The 12164-nt window shown below is 38.4% G+C and overlaps 1 protein-coding gene and 1 pseudogene across 9 annotated transcripts in view; one reads left to right on the top strand and one right to left on the bottom strand.

Moving 5' to 3' along the window:
* Nucleotides 1-12164, bottom strand: part of PEAK1 (pseudopodium enriched atypical kinase 1) — a 259266-nt gene that overhangs the window by 241430 nt on the left and 5672 nt on the right. The window lies entirely within an intron of this gene.
* On the top strand, nucleotides 6515-6633 carry LOC111732480 (annotated as a pseudogene).

The raw sequence follows: 12164 nt of genomic DNA, 5'->3' as shown, positions 1-12164 counted from the left end.
GGAATTTTTTTTTTTTTTTTTTTTTGTGGAATATCATTTTCCACCCTTTCACTTTGAGTCTATATTTGTCTTTGGAGCTGATATGTGCCTCCTGGAGGCAGTATATGGTTGGGTTTTGTTTTTTGATCCAATCTGCAATTCTGTGCCTTTTTGTGGGTGAGTTCAATTCATTTACATTTAGAGTAATTATTGAAATATGAGGTTTTCCTATAACCATTTTATCTTTTGCTTTCTGGTAGCTTGATGTTTCCATTGTTTCCTTGTCCTTGTGTGTCTTTTTTTATTTTGGTTGGGTTTTGTGGGTTTTCCCTCTGGTCCTTCTTGCTTTATGTTATATACTTCAGTTCTGAATCTTTGGCGTGTTGGCGTGTGGTTACCAATACAAATATGTAAAGGTTATATATGTGTGTGTATGTGTGTGTGTGTGTGTGCGCGCGCACACGCGCATATATATATGTATATATATATCTGTATATATATATATGTGTGTGTGTATATATATATGTATATATATATATTCCATTTTCTTCTGCATATATTTTATCTCCATTCCTCTTTGTGAATTTGGATCTTTGAATCCTCTCCTTTTGTCATTGTTGTCTCAATTTGTCCCTCAGTATGCTGAACGTTCATTACTATCTTGCAATAGCAAATCTCTTCTTATCGTTTATGCTTATAATGCCCTAAGTAAGGGTTGCACTCTTCTGCTTCCAACTGCCTGCTAGTTATTATTAATTACTTCTATTAACTAGAAATTACTAGTTATGTTTTCTTTTTGTTTTTTTTATCATTTTGTTTTAGGTGACCTGACCCCTTTCAGTATTTCCTGTAATGCAGGCCTCGTAGTGAAGAATTCTCTAAGTTTTTGAATGTTTGGAAAGGACTTTATTTCTCCTTCATATTTAAAGGAGAGCTTAGATGGATACATTACTCTTGGTTGGTAGTTCCTTTCATTTAATAGTATGAATATTTGATTCCACTCCTTTCTGGCTGTAAGGTTTGTGGTGGGAAGTCTGACGATAATCTAATGGGTTTTCTCTTATAGGTTACCGTCTTCTTTTCCCTGGCTGCCCTGAGAATTTTTATCGTTGATTTTTGATAACTTAATATAATGTGTCTTGGAGAATGGGTTGAGATAACTGGGTAGTCTGTTGACTTCTTGAATTCCAAGTCCTAGTTCATTCCTTAGATTTCGAAAATTCTCATCTACTATTTTTCTAAAATGCTTTCTAATCCCTCCTCCTTTTCCTCCCCTTCAAGAATGCCCATTATTTTTATGTTTCCTCTCCCAAAGGTATAGCTAGTTCTTGTATTTCTCTTTCATTATTTTTCATTCTTTGGTTTCTCTCTTCTCCTTATGATTTATTTCTAGATTTCTGTCTTCAATATCATTGATTCTTTCCTCCATTTGGTCGACTCTATTTCCCAAGCTTGCTATTTCATTATTCATTTATTTCGGTGTGTTCTTCATCTCTATAAGTTCTATTTGGTTCTTTTTGAGGGTTTCAGTCTCCTGGCTAAAGAACTCATTCTGCTGGTATAGTTGTTTTTCCAACTCCTGGAATTGTTGATATGAATTATTTGGACCTGAGTTTTTTTTTTTTTTCAGAAGTACCATCCTGAATTCTCTGTCATTTAAGTCGCATATTTCTATGTCTGTAAGCTCATTTTCTGGAGATTTTTCTCTTTCTTTCTGAGTTGCCTTGTCACCTTGGTGGTTCATGGTGTTTAATGGACTATTTCTCTGCCTGGGCATTAATGGAAGTGTATTCTGCTTTTTTCCAGAAAGATTATATAAAGCTCTCTTGTTAGCCTGTTACAAAAAAGTTTTTCCTTTGGTTTCCAGTAGGTGGCATCTAAGCCTCTTGGTTCTCTGCTTTATATAAAGCCTTAATAATGCCTTTTTTTCTTATAGATATTTAATCCTGCTCTCTCCCTCAGTCTCATTCCCTGTCAGTGTTAGCGACAGTTTCGTTAGCATTTGCTCAGATTCCTGTGAGGCTCTGCGACGTGCAGTCTTGTAGGATATGGGTGACGGGCCCTCTGGGTTGGAGAATGGGGGCTGCGGCTCAGCCTCATGTTTTCCAACCGTGGCTGATAATAATCAACTGTTATTTCTCTGCCATCCCCACTACTCTGCTTTCTGCCCTGATCCCTGGGCACTGCCTTCGGCTACGGGAAGCTCACAGCTCTCCCAGTCAAGGTATTCAGGGAACGTGCTGCACTTTTTCCCCTCTCTCTCCTTCTACAGGGAGCTCCAGCTACAAGAGGCAGCTTCTTTGTTTCTCCCAGTCTATCGCCCAACTCCCAGGATTCTGACATGTAGTAGCTCTTTTGTGCAGATCCCATGCTCGGATGTGCTAGTGCACAGTTTGGGTGTTTTTTGTTGAGTTTTAGATGTTTAACTTACTGTTGTTTCAAGAGGAGAAATCCGGAGATATGTCTCACTCCGCCATGTTTCTGACGTCACTGCTACACAAATATTTTTTATTGCTTCTCCAATGCCTTGACTCTTCTTTCACACAAACTCCCACAATTACACCTACTTCATACCCAAATGAAATCTATAAAAACTGTTGTACATCTGGGAAGAAGGCAGTTTCTCAGCATTTGAAATATTCAACTCATTATTCCAAAATATTTAAGAGGTGAACCATGGTCTTTTCTCTTATAATAACAAAGGTAACTGAATCTATGAAAATTACAAGTGGGAATCCTAATCTTAAACAATGGAAAATGTTCATATCATAAACGATTTATAAGGACACATAGTTTTCCTGCTCCTCCACCATCAACAGAACCAAAGAAGCTCAGGAAAGCAGAAGTAGGGGAATAAGAGGAAACCTTTTCCCCTAAAGCTAGGAAAAGTATCTACCTAATATGTATGAAGCTATAAATATACTGGAAAGCTAATATCTTTAATTTCTAAATGTAACATTTCTACCATACTTTGTTTACTTTATTCAACGAACACATTTTACCTACTATGTTCCAGGCATTATTTTAAGCACTTTTCAAATATTAGCTGATCAAAAACCCTTTGAGGTGAGTACCATCATTATCCCCATTTTACAGATGAGAACACTAAGGTATAGAGAAATAAAGTAATTTTGCCAATAATTACACAGCTATTAAGTGGCAGAGATGAGATTCAATCCCAGGCTCTCTGGGTCCAGAATCCATGTTCTTTAACCAGAAGACAATGCTAACTCTCAAAAAGTCACATGCTCATGAAAACTCTTAGAGTTAAATATTTAATTAAAATCTGCTAAACAAATTAAGAGGGAAAAAATGGAGATGGCAAAAAGTAAAACACCTATTAATAGTTCCAACACATCACTATACTTCCCACCACCTTTTTTCCTTGTTCACAGAGGGGTTTTTGTTTTTCCTTTAATTAAGACTCATCAGACATGATTTTCTAGTAAATGAAAGACTTTAAGACATTAGTCTCAGAATTTTTAGAAGAGTTAAAATTAATTGAACACACTGTATGTCAAACACTTAATTTGCTTGTTATATATTCTTATTGCATCTCATAAACCCACAAAGTAGGTACCGTATTACCCCCATTTTACAAATGAAGAAACTGAAGCACAATTAAGAAACTAACTTAAGATCATATAGGTAGGATGCAGGTGAGCCAGAATTCAAATTCAAGCAGTTTGACTCAACTAGAATTCCTGATACTCCTGGAGATTAGGATTATGAGCTATTTAAAAGTGATCACATTTTTACAGTTTCATTATTTGTTTGGCTAAGCCTAAAATGAGGATGATACTATACAGATTTATTTTATTTTGCCCCAACTCTGACTTAGACAACTAAAGTTTTTATACCTTAAGTTTTCTTGGAAAAGCTAAAAAACTCTTCACATTTTATTTTATAAGAGCCAAGTATCTTATGTAATTCCTTCATTCAACAACCATTTGAGTATCCGTTAACATGCTACAGACCAAGTTTTAGTAGTACTAGTAGTAGTAGTAGTAGTAGTAATAGTAGAAGAAGACTGTCTTTGCACCTAAGACAGAGTCTCTTTTCAGTCAGCATATAAATATGCTCAAGTTTCTCACAATAAATATAACACACCAGTACATAGAAACAGATAACAGCTTTGTCAATCATTCAGTGGTAGAACCGAGAATGGAATTCTGATATTCTTTGCCCCATATACTATAAAATAGATAAATCCCTTATTTTTCTTACAGTTCCTAAAGAGTGACTGAAAAATAATTACTCAGTAGGTACTATTTGCCTGTCTCATGCTATATCACCTCTACCAGTTGGCAATAAAAGCCTATCCATTTTTAGTGCAAGGAATTGAAATTAAAATCTTTTTACTAAAATCTTGGTTTACTAGGTTCCATGTTTAAGTTACTTTTAAAGTTCCATAATTGTATTTTGGGTATGTCTTTAATAACCAAATAATAAATATAAATTTCTAAGACCATTCATGAAAGAAGCAATCAAAAAATAAGCATGTTTACAAATAGTAAGGCCACTTGTTTGATTTTACATACAAACATTTTGTTTTAAGCAGTATTGAGCTGAATCCAGTTGATTGTGGAAAGGTTAGCAGACAAAAAAAGTCAAGTACAGGAGAAATCCTCCAACCAGTTCACTGAGGCTTAATTGATAGCCAATAATTATAGGCACAATTACCAATCCAAGACCTTATAATGGCAGGGGACCAAGAGCCAAAGCAATCAAAGAAACCTTGGTCAATATACAGAGAAGCTTCTGCCTATTACTAATTATCAGTGTGTGCATGAAACCTTGATAAGTTTCTTGACTGACACATGCTTACATCAGTGTTTATGGCACATTTTGAACTCATTTCTTATGTCCAATGTCCCTTACAAGCTTCTCTAGTATGTTATACTTGTATCATTATCTGATATTTGCTATTCCACTGCTACTCTCTTTTTCTGTCTGTAATCTGCCTCATCTGAAATTGTAAATTTGTGGAGGAAGGGAGCAATGTTAACTCCCCAAACAGCATGGTGCCCTGCAAATATTAGGAACTGAGTTAGTGTTTGTTAAGCATAAATATGAAATCCACCCTATAGCCACACCCTAATCATTATGATTTTGCAGAACTGCTCCTCCTAATCTCTCTGACTGGAACGTCCCTAGGGTCATTCCTTGAACCTCTTCTTGTTCTGCATTTATCTATACTGACAACTTCCAAGTATATCCAACCTAGACCATTCTCTGAACTCCAGATTCATTTGTTCAATAGCTGACTTAACGTTTCCATTAGCATGTCTATTAGACATCTCAAAAACTTAGCCAGTCTGGAACAGAACTCCTGAAATCTCAGAAACCTGGGCTGCCTACAGTATACCATCTATGTTAATGACAACTCCATCCTTCTAGTGGCTTGAGCCAAAACTGTTGAAGTCATTTTTGACTCCTCTCTTTTCACATTCCACATCCAATCCATCAGCAAACCTACTTATATCAAAACATGTCCAGTTAAGAGTCAGAGATGTCAGTATAAGTGCATTCCTATTTTTATACACAAAAATATAGGTGTGAATACATAGGTCAGTACACATACATTTATTTCCTAGCTCTGCCCTGAGAGCACCTAGCTTCAGTAACACTACAGTAGCAACAAGCACACCTAGCATCCAGATCTTAAACCTTAAAATACCATTCTCCAATAAAAGGAACCAGGGTTTCTTGGAAAAATGAGTAGAGCTGGGGCAGGAAAAGTACAAGATGAGCCTGAAGCATCTAATAGTGTCAGAGATTAAAGAAGTGCACATGTACACACACAAAGGATAGGAACATGTCAAAAAGCCACAGAAGTCACCCTAAAAGAGCTCTCAATGGCCAAAGCTAGAATAATTTGAGAAAAAAAAAATGATAACACTGAATTATAAACCTAAGAATATGTATCCATGAATTGGAACTGACGTAAAATGATTAAAACAGATAGATGAGAAGGGAATTTCTTACAGAATTCCAATTAATAAAAGAAACAAGAATGAGGGAAATAAAAAAATACCTTTAGAATACCATAGCAGTAATTACTGCAGGCAAGATCTACTGACGAATGCTAAAATTAGTAAACTGAAACAGGATATTGGCAAAGCCTCAAAGTATCTCCCTCCAAATATTTACCAATTACTGGGGTGGTTTTAATATATATTCATAAATTCTTTGATACTCATCCCTCCAGGAAGTGGAGTTTAATTCCCCTCCCCTTGAGTGTAGGCTGGACTTAGTGACTTGCTTCTAAAGAAAAGAGTATGGAAAGAGTAAAATAGTACTTTTCCAGTGGAGAAACCTGGCAGAAACCACCTTAACAAAGAGACCACCAGTGATGTCATTTTTGTATCATGTAGCTCCTACAGGGCGAGACAAGAAGAACACTTCACTTCAGTGGTAGTCTTCCCCTAAAACCGTAATCCCAGGTTAGTCATGAGAAAATATCAGACAAACCCAAATTGAGGAATACCCTACCAAATACCTAACCAGTACTCTTTGAAAGTATCAAGGTCGGGTCTACGGCCATGCTATCCTGAACAAGCTCCATCCCATCTGATCTCAGAAGCTAAACAGGGTCAGGCCTGGTTAGTACTTTGATGGAAGACCACCTAGGAAGACCAGGTGCTGCAGGCGTAAAATATAAAAAATAAGGGCTTGTAAGCTGACAAGTTCCTTGCAATCTGTGAGGTCAACAAAGGGTTGCCGCATCTAAAAATAATAATAATAATAAATAAAGTATTAAGGTCATTAAAAGAGAAGGAAAAACCAAGAAACTGTCATACATTAGAAGAGACAAAGACTGGACAAGTAAAAGCGACGTGGTATCCTGGTTTGGATAATGGAATGGAAAAAGAATATTAGTGGGGGAAAAAATGGTGAAATACAAATAAAATCTGGAGTCTGGTTGAAGCAATGTATCAATGTTAATTTTTTACCTTGGTAAAATATACCACCCGTTATGTTAAGACATTAACATTAAGGGAAACAGGGTGAAAGATATATGGCAGTGGTTCTTAATAGGAGCAATTTTGCCCCACAGGAATCATTTGGCAATGTCTGGAGATTTTCTGATTGTTACAACCTGATGGATGGTACTGGCACCCAGTGGATAAAGGCCAAGGATACTACTTAAAACATTCTCTGGCACAGGGGAATCCCCACAACAAAGGATTATCCAGCCCAAAAAGGTCAGTAGTGCTGAGGTTGAGAAACACTGGCATAAGGAAATTCTTATTCTATCTTTGCAACTTTTCTGTAAATCTTAAATTGCATCAAAACAAAAAGTTAAAAATATACATCCAAGTCCAATCATTTTTCATCAATACCCTGGTGTAAGACACCACTCTCTCAATCGGATTTTTTTTTTTTTATGACATTGGTTAACAAAATCCAGTAAGTTTCAGCTGTACACTTTAACAATAAGGCATACACACACACACACACACACAAACACAAACACACACACACACACATACACACACACACACATATATACACACACTTACAGTGTAAATATATATATGTGTGTATATATGTGTGTATATATATATTTTCTTTCTATATATATATGTGTGTATATATATATTTACCTCCCATAGTTAGTATGGGAGGTAAGTGTATGTGTATATGTATATATACATATACACATATATGTATATACACATATACACATACACTTACCTCCCATACTAACTATGGGAGGTAAGTGTATGTGTATATATATATGTGTATATATATATACACACACATATATACACACATATATATACATATACACATACACTTACCTCCCATAGTTAGATTTCTGCCAATTGGATTTTTAAAGAGCCTCCTAACTGGTCTTGCTTTTACTCATTGCCTCCTTAAACTACTTTTAACACAGTAGCCAGAGTGAAGTTTTTATTTAAAGTGTAAATCTGATCATGTCACTCTTTTGCTCAAAACCCTGTAATGGTTCCCATCTCAGAAAGTAAACACCCAAGTCTTTACAATGGCCTACAGGCTCTTATCTAATCTGGAACCAGTTATCTCTCTGACCTTACCACTTCTACTCTTCTATTCACACTAGTTTCAGTGACCGTGGCCTCCTAAAGTTCTGGGAAAATACCAAAGACACCTCTGCTTTAGGGCCAATGCAAAATGTTTCTTCTGTGCCCCCTTACCCGCTTCAAGTCTTTGCTCACTTCTCACCAAGTCCTTCCCAGGCATCCTCTTTAAAACTGCACATACTCCTTGACATTCTTGTCCCTCTTGTCTGCTTAACTATTCTCTACAGCATTCATCTAATATACTACAGCGGTACCTTTCTTTTTTTGTTTAATGTCTGTCTCATCTTCTTCAGCTCTAAGAGGGCAGGAATTTTTGTGTTTCACTACTGTAACCTCTGCACCTAGAACAGTGACTGGCACATATTAATGCTCACCAAACATTTGTTAAATGAATGATACACCTCTGAAGTCCTAAATTAAATATCCTAGTGTCTTTCTAGCACCTTTTATCATCACTGCATTTTCTCTCTTATTTCCTTACTTAAAGAAAATGTGGTTTTGAGAAGTAAGAATGGGCTTTGGATTCTGACTCTATCATTTGATAGTGTGTGTCTTTGGACATGTTATTTAACCTCTCTAATCCTCACTCAATTTCTTCATCAAAGGAGAATGGATAAAGGAAAGACTATAAGGTTAATAACCTTGTAGTTTAGTGTTACAATTAGAAATAAGGTAGTAAAATGTCTAGCACATAGTAACTGCTCTATAAATAAAAGCTAATATTACTGCTCTTTCCTCATTAGCTAGCTCTTCAGTTTCACACTGACCTCTAGCCTTTCATTCCCATCATTTTCTTCCAATTGAATCACCCTTCCAAGCTTCCTGCTTATGATCCAGGCTAGATTCCACAGTTCTTCATTTCAGTCACAATCGACATCATTAATTCTCTCATGCACTGTTCTTCAGATATCTCTACCAAATCGACATCTGCAAAGCAATGGATAACAGCCTGGGCCCTGGAATTAAAGGAGCAGTATTTGAAACCAAGCTGTTCATCTTACAATCAAGGAGAGTAAGAGTATCTACTTTATGAGTTCTAATGAGTTTCTTCAGCTATACCCAGAGTGATCACTGCTGGAAGAAAATCAAACAATGCAAATTGATATTCCTACAAATCCAAGGTCTGGTACAACCTCAAATGGATCCTCAGTGCTACCTAACAATCATTTTTTAATTTTCCTAATCATGTGTCTGTCAATATGTCTGCGCCCAGGCCTCTGCTCCCCTCCCCATTCCCTTCGAAGCTGTTATAAACTCACATATTCTTTTTAAGACTCCCTATTCCACCACGTTCGCCTTCATTCCTAGCAGGTACTCAAAAATGATAGAAGACACACCCTCAACTCATTCTCCCTCCTGCCCTTCAGATAAACTTATTTACACTGCCTCCAACTTCACTTCCTTCAATTCTGCTCACTAGAAAAGGAAAACTACCTCCTACCCAAGGCCAATTTCTCCACCTAGGCATTGGATCCCACCCATCCCCTTCTGCAGCCTCCAAATTCTTGGCTCCACCTATTATCCCTCTTTCCTCCCAACCTTTTTTCCCACCCTCCCCCTTTCAATTTCTCTCCATTGGCTCTTTCCAATCCCATATAAATGTGCTCCAAACCTCCTAAATTAAAAAGGGCGGTGGGGGGGGGGGAAGGGATGGTAAAATACTTTAAATTCTCTGTATCTCTCTCCTCCAGATCTTTTCTTCAGTCTTTGGTTGAAAACACTGTTAGCTACACTTCTAGTTTGTTATTCATTCTTCAATCCCACAGATGGTTGGCTTCTCTTCAGCTGCCTACCCCATTCAGTAGCCACTTCAGAAATGTGGAAATCATCCTAAATCTTCAATTTTGATAACCTCCATAATCTGATTATTTATCCTGGCCTGTTGATAATACTTTCTAAATCTTTCATATGTCCACCCCCTCTTCTACATCCTTTATCATTTCTCTCCATAAATGGCTTCCTAACTGGTCTTGCTTCCAGTTTTGCCCTTCTCTAATTCAGCATTCAGTTTGCTGCCAACATGAGAGATCTAAAATACTAATCTGATTCTATCATGGCATTTCCCCTGCCCCGCCCTCCCAAACCCTCACAGCCTTTGAGATAAAGTTAAAGCTCCTTAACTTGATTCACGAGCCATCGGTGATTTGGTTTCTTACCACTCCATTGGCCTGTTTTAAAAATTGTGCTGTCCACCTGTGGCTATTCAGCACCTTGTACTTGAATGACTGGTGCTCAATAGATATGACTATTCCAAACTGAGATATGATATAAATGTAACTGAATATTTGGAATAGATATGACTATTCCAAACTGAGATATGGTATAAATGTAAAATACATACCAGCTTCCAAAGACTTAGAATAAAAAAGCAAATATCAGAGTTCTAGTCAATATGATGGAATAGGAAAATGCTATGCTTGCCTCCTCCCATGAACATATTAAAATTACAACTAAATTGTAGAATAACCAACCTGGAAAACCATATGAAGACTAGCTAGACAGAAGTCTTATAACTAAGAATATAAACAAGAATCTATGTCTAGACTGGTAGGAGGGGTGGAGACATGAAACAAGCTGGTCCCATACACACATGTGGCAGTTGTGAATCGGGAGGGATAGCACAGCTAGAAAAGAAAGGTCCCCTCTGAGGAGCAAAGGGTCCTAGACGCACATTGGGCTCCCTAGCCTTAAGCACCAGTGCTGGGGAAGAAGATCCACAACATCTGGCTATTAAGTGGGTATTCAGTCCCCTGGGTGAGATAAAGGACTGCTGGAAACCCAGGCATCTTCTTAAAGGGCTGCACACAGACTCACTCCCAGGAACTCTCCCTGGGCTCCAGGAGAGGGACAGCGGCTCAGGAGGCACCAGAAACATACAGGGAAAGACTGAGTTGTTTGGCTTCACGGCCAGGGCTGGAAGAACAGCCACTGTTGTCCCTGTATTGAGTCCTCCTCCCACACAGCCTACAAGCAGGTACCATCTTTCCTATGTTGGACCCTCCCTCTACACAGCCAAATTTGAATCTGCATTGGTCTGGTGAACTCTACTCCCTCCACTCTGGTGACTCTCTGCAACCCTGCACCACCTACAACCCTGCACCACCTAACTCACCTACCATCTGAGGCTCCTTCAGCAGCAGAGAGCCAGCATTGGTTCCAGAAAACTGCAATATTTTTTGAACAACTCTGGTGAGTCTGCAGGCCTCAGGCAGGTGGGGTCTGGCGTTGGTATATTCTGCGCCACACAAGTGCTCAGCACTGGTGCCAAGTTTGAATATTCATTAACTGAATATTCATTAACTTGGTGAACACCACTAGTCAGCCCACCCTGGTGACTCCCTGAGACTCACATACCACACGAGGCTCTTTCAGCGGCAGAGCCTTTTGCTGAGTTGCCACAGGCCCAGTACAGGTGGCAGTAAGCCTTGGTTCACAGTAGAGCTTCTACATTCTCCAGGGCCAGCACAGGCAGCAACCAACTGCAAATAGCCTTGTAGCTCCTAACATGTAGCCCCAGGCTGACCTTGGCCTGCATGGGGAGCCACTCCCAAGAAACCCCAGAACCAATAGTCAGTGGCCAGCTACAGACAACAACAAAACACCATCCAATTAGTCCCACAAAAGGCACACACAAAGGGTGGTCTCAGCAGGCACCAAAGCCACTGCAGTAAATCCCGCTCAGTGGGGTCAGGCCCCGTATAGAAGCTTATTGCTGTATTCATGGCTAATCTTCACAGCCAGTCAGCCTGAGGATCAATTCTACCTACTGACGTGCCAACAGCAATCAAGGCTCAACTACAACAGGAGAGCACGCACGACCCACGAAAGGGACACTGCTAGAGTACCCATCTCAAATGATCAGAGAAACTGTGCCACTGGTCCCCAAGGGCACATACTACATAAGACCACCCTACCAAGACTGGGAGATGTAACAAATCAACTTAATATATAAAAACAAAGACAGAGAGGCAACCAAAAAGGAAACAAACCAAGAGAAAACAAATAAACATGTTCCAAATAAAAGAACTGCATAAAACTTCAGTAAAAGAACTACACAAAATGGAAGCAAACAATCTACCAGATATAGCGTTCAAAACACTAGTTGTAAGGATGTTC

Source organism: Pteropus vampyrus, unplaced genomic scaffold (genome assembly GCF_000151845.1).
Source record: "Pteropus vampyrus isolate Shadow unplaced genomic scaffold, Pvam_2.0 Scaffold462, whole genome shotgun sequence".
NCBI classification, from domain to species: domain Eukaryota; kingdom Metazoa; phylum Chordata; class Mammalia; order Chiroptera; family Pteropodidae; genus Pteropus; species Pteropus vampyrus.
This window is presented reverse-complemented; position numbering and strand designations above follow the sequence as displayed.